The 10,178-nt window shown below is 38.7% G+C and overlaps 2 non-coding genes across 2 annotated transcripts; both read left to right on the forward strand.

The window, feature by feature from the left end:
• The first annotated feature begins 2,271 nt into the window (after positions 1-2,271).
• On the forward strand, positions 2,272-2,379 carry LOC148548648 (small nucleolar RNA R71). Its single transcript, XR_015898677.1, has one exon. It is a non-coding gene; the product is annotated as a small nucleolar RNA R71 (small nucleolar RNA).
• A 5,116-nt stretch (positions 2,380-7,495) lies between these two features.
• LOC148548649 (small nucleolar RNA R71) lies at positions 7,496-7,602 on the forward strand. Its single transcript, XR_015898338.1, has one exon. It is a non-coding gene; the product is annotated as a small nucleolar RNA R71 (small nucleolar RNA).
• Positions 7,603-10,178: the final 2,576 nt, after the last annotated feature.

Below are 10,178 nucleotides of genomic sequence, written 5' to 3' on the forward strand. Positions count from 1 at the left end.
GGAAGAGTGTTTATGGGATTGTGTGAAAGGGGGGTGAGAAAAAGTGAGTGGAGGTAGGTGGAGATCTTGTGGGGTCTACAGATCCTGAGATGATCCTGTGCGGTCCACAGATCCTGAGATGATCCTGTAGGGTCCACAGATCCTGAGGTGTTCAAGGATTTACAACCTTGCACCAAAGTAGGCATGCAAAATGCCTTTGCACACAACTCTGGGCATTCAGCGCCAGGTTGGTGCCTATTTTGGGCGTTCAACGCCCATTTGCTGCCATTTCTAGCGTTGAACGCCAGAACCATGCTTGTTCTGGGTGTTCAGCGCCAGGATGCTACCCATTTTGGGCGTTTAGCGCCAGAACCATGCTCTGTTCTGGCGTTGAACGCCAGACAGATGCTCCTCCAGGGTGTGATTTTTCTTCTGCTGTTTTTGATTCCGTTTTTGATTTTTTTGTTTATTTTGTGACTCCACATGATCATGAACCTATAAAGACATATAACTAAGAAGAATATAGTTAGATAAATAAAAATTGTGTTGCCTCCCAATAAGCGCTTCTTTAATGTCAATAGCTTGACAGTGGGCTCTCATGGAGCCTCACAGATGTACAGAGCTTTGTTGAGACTCTCCAACACCAAACTTAGAGTTTGGATATGGGAGTTCAACACCAAACTTAGAGTTTGGTTGTGGCCTCCCAACAACAAACTTAGAGTTTGACTGTGGGGGCTTTGTTTGACTCTGCTTTGAGAGAAGCTTTTTATGCTTCCTCTCCATGGGTGCAGAGAGAGATCCTTGAGTTGTAAACACAAGGTTGTCCTCATTCAATTGAAGGATTAATTCTCCTCTGTCCACATCAATCACAGCTCTTGCTGTGGCTAGGAAAGGTCTTCCTAGGATGATGGATTCATCCTCTTCCTTTCCAGTATCCAGGACTATGAAATCAGCAGGGATGTAAAGGCCTTCAACCTTTACTAGCACGTCCTCTACTTGTCCATAAGCCTGTTTTCTTGAATTGTCTGCCATATCTAATGAGATTTTATCAGCTTGCACCCCATAGATTCCCAGTTTCTCTATTACAGAGAGTGGCATGAGGTTTATTCCTGAACCAAGGTCACACAGAGCCTTAAAGATCATGGTGCCTATGGTACAAGGTATTATGAACTTTCCAGGATCTTGTTTCTTCTGAGGCAATGTCAGTTGATCCAGATCACTTAGTTCATTGATGAACAAGGGAGGTTCATCTTCCCATGTTTTAATACCAAATAATTTGGCATTCAGCTTCATGATTGCACCAAGAAACTTGGCAGTTTGCTCTTCAGTAACATCCTCATTCTCTTTAAAAGAGGAATACTCATCAGAGCTCATGAAGGGCATAAGAAGGTTTAATGGAATCTCTATGGTCTCTAGACGAGCCTCAGAGTCCTTTGGTTCCTCAGAGGGAAGCTCCTTATTGATCACTGGACGTCCCAGGAGGTCTTCCTCCTTGGGATTCACGTCCTCTCCTCTCCTCACAGGTTCGGCCATGATGCTTATGTCAATGGCCTTGCACTCTCCTTTTGAATTCTCTTCTGTATTGCTTGGGAGAGTACTAGGAGGGATTTCAGTGATCCTCTTACTCAGGTGGCCCACTTGTGCTTCCAAATTTCTAATAGAAGACCTTGTTTCATTCATGAAACTCACAGTGGCCTTAGATAGATCAGAGACTAAGTTTGCTAAATTAGAAGTATTTTGTTCAGAGTTCTCTGTTTGTTGCTGAGTGGATGATGGAAAAGGTTTATTATTGTTAAACCTATTTCTTCCACCATTATTAAAGCCTTGTTGAGGCTTTTGATCCTTCCATGAGAAATTTGGATGATTTCTCCATGATGAGTTATAGGTGTTTCCATAAGGTTCACCTAAGTAATTCACCTCTGCTATTGCAGGGTTCTCAGGATCATAAGCTTCTTCTTCATAAGAAGCCTCTTGAGTACTGTTGGATGCAGCTTGCATTCCATTCAGACTCTGGGAAATCATATTGACTTACTGAGTCAATATTTTATTCTGAGCCAATATGGCATTCAGAGTATCAATTTCAAGAACTCCCTTCTTCATAGGCATCCCATTACTCACAGGATTCCTTTCAGAGGTGTACATGAACTGGTTATTAGCAACCATGTCAATGAGTTCTTGAGCTTCTGCAGGCATTTTCTTTAGGTGAATGGATCCACCTGCAGAAGTATCCAATGACATCTTAGATAACTCAGACAGACCATCATAGAATATATCCAGGATGGTCCATTCTGAAAGCATGTCAGAAGGACACTTTTTGGTCAGTCCTTTGTATCTCTCCCAAGCTTCATAGAGGGATTCACCTTCTTTCTGTTTGAAGGTTTGAACATCCACTCTAAGCTTGCTCAGCTTTTGAGGAGGGAAGAACTTGGCTAGGAAAACCTTGACCAGCTTATCCCAAGAGTTCAGGCTATCCTTAGGTTGAGAGTCTAACCATATTCTAGCTCTGTCTCTTACAGCAAATGGGAAAAGCATGAGCCTGTAGACTTCAGGATCTACTCCATTAGTCTTAACAGTATCACAGATCTGCAAGAATTCAGTTAAGAACTGAAAAGGATCTTCAGATGGAAGTCCATGAAACTTGCAGTTCTGCTGCATCAGAGAAACTAATTGAGGTTTCAGCTCAAAGTTGTTTGCTCCAATGGCAGGAATGGAGATGCTTCTTCCATGTATATTGGAATTTGGTGCAGTAAAGTCACCAAACATTCTCCTTGCATTGTTGTTGGGTTCGGCTGCCATCTCCTTTACTTGTTCGAAATTTTCAATCAAGTTGTCTCTGGATTGTTGTAATTTAGCTTCTCTTAATTTCCTCTTCAAAGTCCTTTCAAGTTCTGGATCAGCTTCCACAAGAATGCCTTTTTCTCTGTCCCTGCTCATAAGAAAGAGGAGAGAAAAAGAAAAGAAGAGGAATCCTCTATGTCACAGTAAAGAGGTTCCTTATTATTAGTAGAAGAAAAGAAGAAGAGAAAAATCTGAACTCAGAAAGAGAGAGAGGGTTCGACTTTGGTGAGTGATGTGAGGAAGAGGTGTTAGTAGATGAATAAAAAAATAGAATAAGATGAGGAAGAAGGTGAATTTTCGAAAATTATTTTTGAAAAAGAGTTAGCGATTTTTGAAAATGGTTTTTGAAAAATGTTAGTAATTTTCAAAAATTAAAATAAGAATTTAAAATAATTAGTTAATTAAAAAGAAATTTTGAAAAAGAGGGAAGATATTTTCGAAAATAGAGAGAGAGAGTTAGTTAGGTGGTTTTGAAAAAGGTAAGAAACAAACAAAAAGTTACTTAGTTAGTTGAGACAAAAATCAATTTTGAAAAGATAAGGAGTTGGGAAGTTAGAGAAGATATTTTGAAATCAAATATTTGAAAAAGATATGATAAGAAGATATTTTGAAAAGATATGATTGAAATTAGTTTTTGAAAAAGATTTAATTTTTAAAATCACAATTAATGACTTGATTCACAAGAAATCATAAGATATGATTCTAGAACTTAAAGTTTGAATCTTTCTTAACAAGCAAGTAACAAACTTGAAATTTTTGAATCAAAACATTAATTGTTATTGTTATTTTTGAAAATTTGATGTAAAAATAAGAAAAAGATTTTTAAAAAATATTTTTGGAATTTTCGAAAATAACTAAGAAATTTGAAAAAGATTTGATTTTTGAAAAAGATAAGAATTTCAAATTGAAAATTTGATTTGACTCATAAGAAACAACTTGATTCTAAAAATTTTTGAAAAAGTCAATCCAAATTTTCGAATTTGATGAGAGAGAAAGGGAAAGATATTTTTTTGATTTTTGAATTTTTATGATGAGAGAGAAAAACAAGAAAAATGATGCAATGCATGAGAATTTTAGATCAAAACATGTGATGCATGCAAGAATGCTATGAATGTCAAGATGAACACCAAGAACACTATGAAGATCATGATGAACATCAAGAACATATTTTTGAAAAATTTTTAATGCAAAGAAAACATACAAGACACCAAACTTAGAATTCTTTAATGCTTAGACATTAAGAATTCAAGAATGCATATGAAAAACAAGAAAAGACACAAAACATGAAATGCAAAGATCAAACAAGAAGACTTACCAAGAACAACTTGAAGATCATGAAGAACACTATGAATGCATGATTATTTTCGAAAAAATGTAAGATGCACATGTAATTGACACCAAACTTATAACATGACTCAAGACTCAAACAAGAAACATGAAAAATATTTTTGATTTTTTTTTTAAATTTTTTTTATTTTTTTTTCGAAAATTATTTGTAAAAAAAAAATTAGGATTCCAAAATTTTTAATATGAATTCCAGGAATCTTGCTATGTTAGTCTAAAGCTTCAGTCCAGGAATTAGACATGGCTCACTAGCTAGCCAAGCTTTCAATGAAAGCTTTGGTCCAAAACACTAGACATGGCCAATGGCCAGCCAAGCTTCAGCAAACATAGATACCTCTCATGTATACAACAGCTAATATTTCATCCAACTTCATATACTTATGAGTGGAAGCCTCAGTCCAAAAGAATTTAGACATGGCTTTACAGCTAGCCAGGCTTCACATGCTTCATGAAACACTAGAATTCATTCTTTAAAAATTTTGAATAAATTTTTTTTTCGAAAACAGGTGAGAAAATTTTGAAATATTTTTGAAAAATTTTTGAAAAGAAAACAAAAAGAAAATTACCTAATCTGAGCAACAAGATGAACCGTCAGTTATCCAAACTCGAACAATCCCCGGCAACGGCGCCAAAAACTTGGTGCGCAGAAATTGTGATTACACTTTGATTATGTAAAATTCATTGCTCTTTCTTTCCCTGGTAATGGCGCCAAAAACATGATGCCAATACCATGGTTCACAACTTCGCACAACTAACCAGCAAGTGCACTGGGTCGTCCAAGTAATAACTTACGTGAGTAAGGGTCGAATCCCACGGAGACTGTTGGTATGAAGCAAGCTATGGTCACCTTGTAAATCTCAGTCAGGCAGGTATAAAATAGTAATGGGGTTTTCGAAAATAATTAATAAAATAAGGATAGAAATAATTATGTAAATCATTGGTGAGAATTTCAGATAAGCGAATAGAGATGCGTTCGTTCCTCTGAACCTCTGCGTTCCTGCTATCTTCATCCAATCAGTCTTACTCCTTTCCATGGCTGGCTTTTTGTAATGCATCCCATTGTCAATGGCTACTTTCGGTCTTCTCTCGGGAAAATGATCCAAATGCCCTGTCACGGCACGGCTAATCGTCTGGAGGCATCACCCTTGTCAATGGTTACATCCTATCCTCTCAGTGAATATGGTCAACGCACCCTGTCACGGCACGGCTATTCATCTGTCGGTTCTCGATCATGCTGGAATAGGATTTACTATCCTTTTGCGTCTGTCACTACGCCCAGCAATGGCGAGTTTGAAGCTCGTCACAGTCATTCAATCATTGAATCCTACTCGGAATACCACAGACAAGGTTTAGACTTTCCGGATTTTCTTGAATGCCGCCATCATTCTAGCTTATGCCATGAAGATCCCAATATCTCGGACTCGGTCCCCTGTATTAGTAATCTAAGAGATACTCATTCAGTCTAATGTAGAACGGAAGTGGTTGTCAGGCACGCGTTCATAGGGAATGATGATGATTGTCACGTTCATCACATTCAGGTTGAAGTGCGAATGAATATCTTAGATGCGGAACAAGTTGAATTGAATAGAAAATAGTAGTACTTTGCATTAATCTTTGTGGAACAGCAGAGCTCCACACCTTAATCTATGAAGTGCAGAAACTCTACCGTTGAAAATACATAAGTGAAAGGTCCAGGCATGGCCGAATGGCCAGCCCCCAAAACGAGATCACAGGATCAAAAAGACAATCCAAGATGTCTAATACAATAGTAAAAGGTCCTATTTATAATAGACTAGCTACTAGGGTTTACAGAAGTAAGTAATTGATGCATAAATCCACTTCTGGGGCCCACTTGGTGTGTGCTTGGGCTGAGCTTGAGTGTTACACGTGTAGAGGTCATTCCTAGAGTTGAACGCCATCTTTTATGCCAGTTTGGGCGTTGAACTCCACTTTGCAGCTTGTTTCTGGCGCTGAACGCCAGAATTAGGCAGAGAGCTGGCGTTGAACGCCAGTTTGCGTCATCTAAACTTGGGCAAAGTATGGACTATTATATATTGCTGGAAAGCCCTGGATGTCTACTTTCCAATGCAATCGGAAGCATGCCATTTCGAGTTCTGTAGCTCCAGAAAATCCATTTTGAGTGCAGGGAGGTCAGAATCCAACAGCATCAGCAGTCCTTCTTCAACCTCTGAATCTGATTTTTGCTCAAGTCCCTCAATTTCAGTCAGAAAATACCTGAAATCACAGAAAAACACACAAACTCATAGTAAAGTCCTGAAATGTGAATTTAACATAAAAACTAATGAAAACATCCCTAAAAGTAACTAGATTCTACTAAAAACATACTAAAAACAATGCCAAAAAGCGTATAAATTATCCGCTCATCACAACACCAAAGTTAAATTGTTGCTTGTCCCCAAGCAACTGAAAATCAAATAGGATAAAAAGAAGAGAATATACTATAAATTCCAAACTATCAATGAAACATAGCTCCAATTAAATGAGCGGGACTTATAGCTTTTTGCCTCTTGAATAGTTTTGGCATCTCACTTTATCCATTGAGGTTCAGAATGATTGGCATCTATAGGAACTCAGAGTTCAGATAGTGTTATTGATTCTCCTAGTTTAGTATGATGATTCTTGAACACAGCTATTTTATGAGTCTTGGCCGTGGCCCTAAGCACTTTGTTTTCCAGTATTACCACCGGATACATAAATGCCACAGACACATAATTGGGTGAACCTTTTCAGATTGTGACTCAGCTTTGCTAAAGTCCCCAATTAGAGGTGTCCAGGGTTCTTAAGCACATTCTTTTTTTGCTTTGGACCTTGACTTTAACCGCTCAGTCTCAAGTTTTCACTTGACAACTTCACGCCACAAGCACATGGTTAGGGACAGCTTGGTTTAGCCGCTTAGACCAGGATTTTATTCCTTTAGGCCCTCCTATCCACTGATGCTCAAAGCCTTGGGATCCTTTTTATTTACCCTTGCCTTTTGGTTTTAAGGGTTATTGGCTTTTTGCTCTTGCCTCTTGGTTTTAAGAGCTTTTGGCTTTTTCTGCTTGCTTTTTCTTTCTATTTTTTTTTGCCTATTTTTTTTCTTTTTATTTTTTCTGCAAGCTTTGTTCTTTGCTGCTTTTTCTTGCTTCAAGAATCATTTTTATGATTTTTTAGATTATCAAATAACATGTCTCTTTGTCATCATTCTTTCAATAACATTCTTGCTTCAATGGTCTTCTTTTTGTTCAGAGATCCTCCGGATGAATGGTCTACTGCCTTCTTTGATTCATAAGAGAGGCCTTCATAGAAAATGTGTAGTTGCACCCATTCATTGAACATATCTGGTGGACACCTTCTTGTCAGGTCCTTAAACCTCTCCCATGCTTCATATAGAGTCTCACCATCCTGCTGCCTGAATGTTTGCACCTCAGCTCTCAGCCTGTTGATCCGTTGAGCAGGATAGAATCTTGCCAAGAATTTGTTCATCACATCTTCCCAGGTTGCTAAACTCTCCTTTGGAAAGGATTCCAGCCATTTAGATGCCTTGTCCTTAAGTGAGAAAGGGAACAAAAGTAGTCTATAGGTGTCAGGATGAACACCATTAGACTTTACAGTATCACATATCCTCAGGAAGGTGGTTAGATGTTGATTGGGGTCTTCTTGGACACTTCCTCCGAATGAACAATTGTTCTGAACAAAGGTGATGAGCTGTGGCTTTAGTTCAAAGTTGTTGGCATGTATGGTTGGCCTTTGGATGCTGCTTCCACAGTTTCCTGGGTTTGGGTTGATGTAAGAACCCAGAACTCTTCTCTCTTGTCCAGCCTGATGCGCTGGACCTTCTCTGCCATGGTTGTGAGCCTCTTCTTCATGATGGTTCTCCATGTTTTCATCCATGTCTGGTTCAAAGTACTCCTCCTCTTCCTCAGCACCAACTACTCTCTTTCCTCTTGCTTCCCTCCTTAATCTAAGGAAGGTCCTCTCAGGTTCAGAATCAAAGGAAGTTGAAGCCCCGCTTCTTCTCCCTGTCATACAACCAACAAGGCACAAGCAAGGAAATAGATGCAGAAAGTACTCTTGTTAAAATTGCTGTTAGTGTGAGTGATGCAATATATCAAACAGTTAGTGGGTTAGTGAACTGAATGGTAAATAACTAAGAAAAAGGAGTAGGGGGAAGGGAGAAAAATTACTAAAACTGAAAGTAATCAACTCAAACAGAAATTAAAAAGAAAAATGCTCAATCTAGTTATCCTCCAATTTAGTCATTGTTGATACAAAATCAATCCCCGGCAACGGCGCCATAAACTTGATAGCACGGAAACTTGTCTCTTAACAATTTTCCTTCGGCAAGTATACCGAATTGTCGTCAAGTAAAAACTCACAATAGAGTGAGGTCGAATCCCACAAGGATTGATTGGTCAAGCAACTTTAATTAGAGGAATGTTCTAGTTGAGCGAAGCAGAATTTGGTTTGAGAGTTGCAGGAAATTAAATGGCGGGAAAGTAAATAGCAGAAATTGTAAATGCTGGAAGTAAAGAGCTGAAAGTAAATGACGGAAAGTAAATTGCAGAATTATAAATGGGAATGGAGAAGATGCTCATAAAAGTAAATTTCAGAAATTAAAGAGAATGGATAAGATCAGAAATGGGGGTTCATTGGGCTTAGGAGATGTTGCATTCTCCGGATCAAGTTCATTTTCTTCTCTTCCTCAATCAATGCATTCATTGATCTCCTTGGCAATCTTAAGTGATCGAATTCCAATTCCTTGGCAATTCAATCTCTCAAATCTTGATCAATAGCCAATTCCTTGGTCAATTGCTCATGAGAAGAGATGAAGTATGGTCACTGATTATACCACATGCATTCCCAAATCAAGTGTTGGTAGGATTATAGTCACCATACCCAACCAAACCCAATTTGGTCCAACATAAGAAAGCATTTCTAGCATGATCTCTTCATTCCTCTTCCAAGGTTCAGAAGAGATCTAAGTATGAATAGCTTCTTTTCCAAGATAACTACCCAATTGGATGAAGATTGAAAGCTTTCTAGTAAAATCAAGAGAAAATATAGAAGAAGAGTAATGAAAACTAGTATTGATCCATCAAATTACAACAGAGCTCCCTAACCCAATGAAAGGGGTTTAGTTGTTCATAGCTCTGGAAATGGAAAACAAAGATGGAGAATACATCATGAAAACTAGAACTAGAAGTGCAGAGAAAGTAAATTATACAGAGAGTAGTTCTCAATTTTCCATCCCCCAAAAGCTGCTTTCTAATTCAAAACTACCCCTATATATACTACTCTTCTGATCTTCTAGTTGGTTCTTCAAGTCTTGGATATGGGCCTTTGGATCTTGAGTTTGAAGCAGTTATACTCTTCAGTGGGCTTAGCTTTACTTGCAGAGAGAAAGTGTGAAGTAGGCAGGGTGTTTAGCTCAGGATGTTAGTGGCGTTAACGTTAAGTGAGAGTGTAGGTTCGAGAACATTAGTGGCAATCACCTTTTTCACTAACGTTCCTCACCCAGGGATGATCCATGTTAACTTCAACTTTAGTGGCACCAACGTGACCACTAACGTTGCCTCTTGGTCCTTCGCACACGTTATTGGGGCTCACCTTTTCCAATAACGTTGAGAGTCCTCCCTTCCCCTTACGTTAGAGTCCATGTTAGCTTAGTTAACGTGGATCTTAACGTAGGCTTGCCAATCCTTCGAGAACGTTAGTGACACTTACCTTTGTCACTAACGTTCCAAGGTGCCCCTTCTTCCCACGTTAGAGTCCACGTTAACTAAGTTAACGTGGCTTCTAACGTGGTAATGATAGCCATCTCTAACGTTAGTGACAAAGGTGAGTGTCACTAACGTTGGCTCATCATCCTATCCTCAACGTTAGCTTCCACGTTAGTTAACGTGGGAGTTAACGTGGCTCATGGTGGCTCATTGTGGCTCATTCCAATGTTAGTGACAAAGGTGAGTGTCACTAACGTTGGCGATTGATTGCTTTCTCTACGTTAGCTTCCACGT

Source organism: Arachis ipaensis, chromosome B8 (assembly GCF_059453495.1).
Source record: "Arachis ipaensis isolate K30076 ecotype BB chromosome B8, ASM5945349v1, whole genome shotgun sequence".
NCBI lineage: Eukaryota > Viridiplantae > Streptophyta > Magnoliopsida > Fabales > Fabaceae > Arachis > Arachis ipaensis.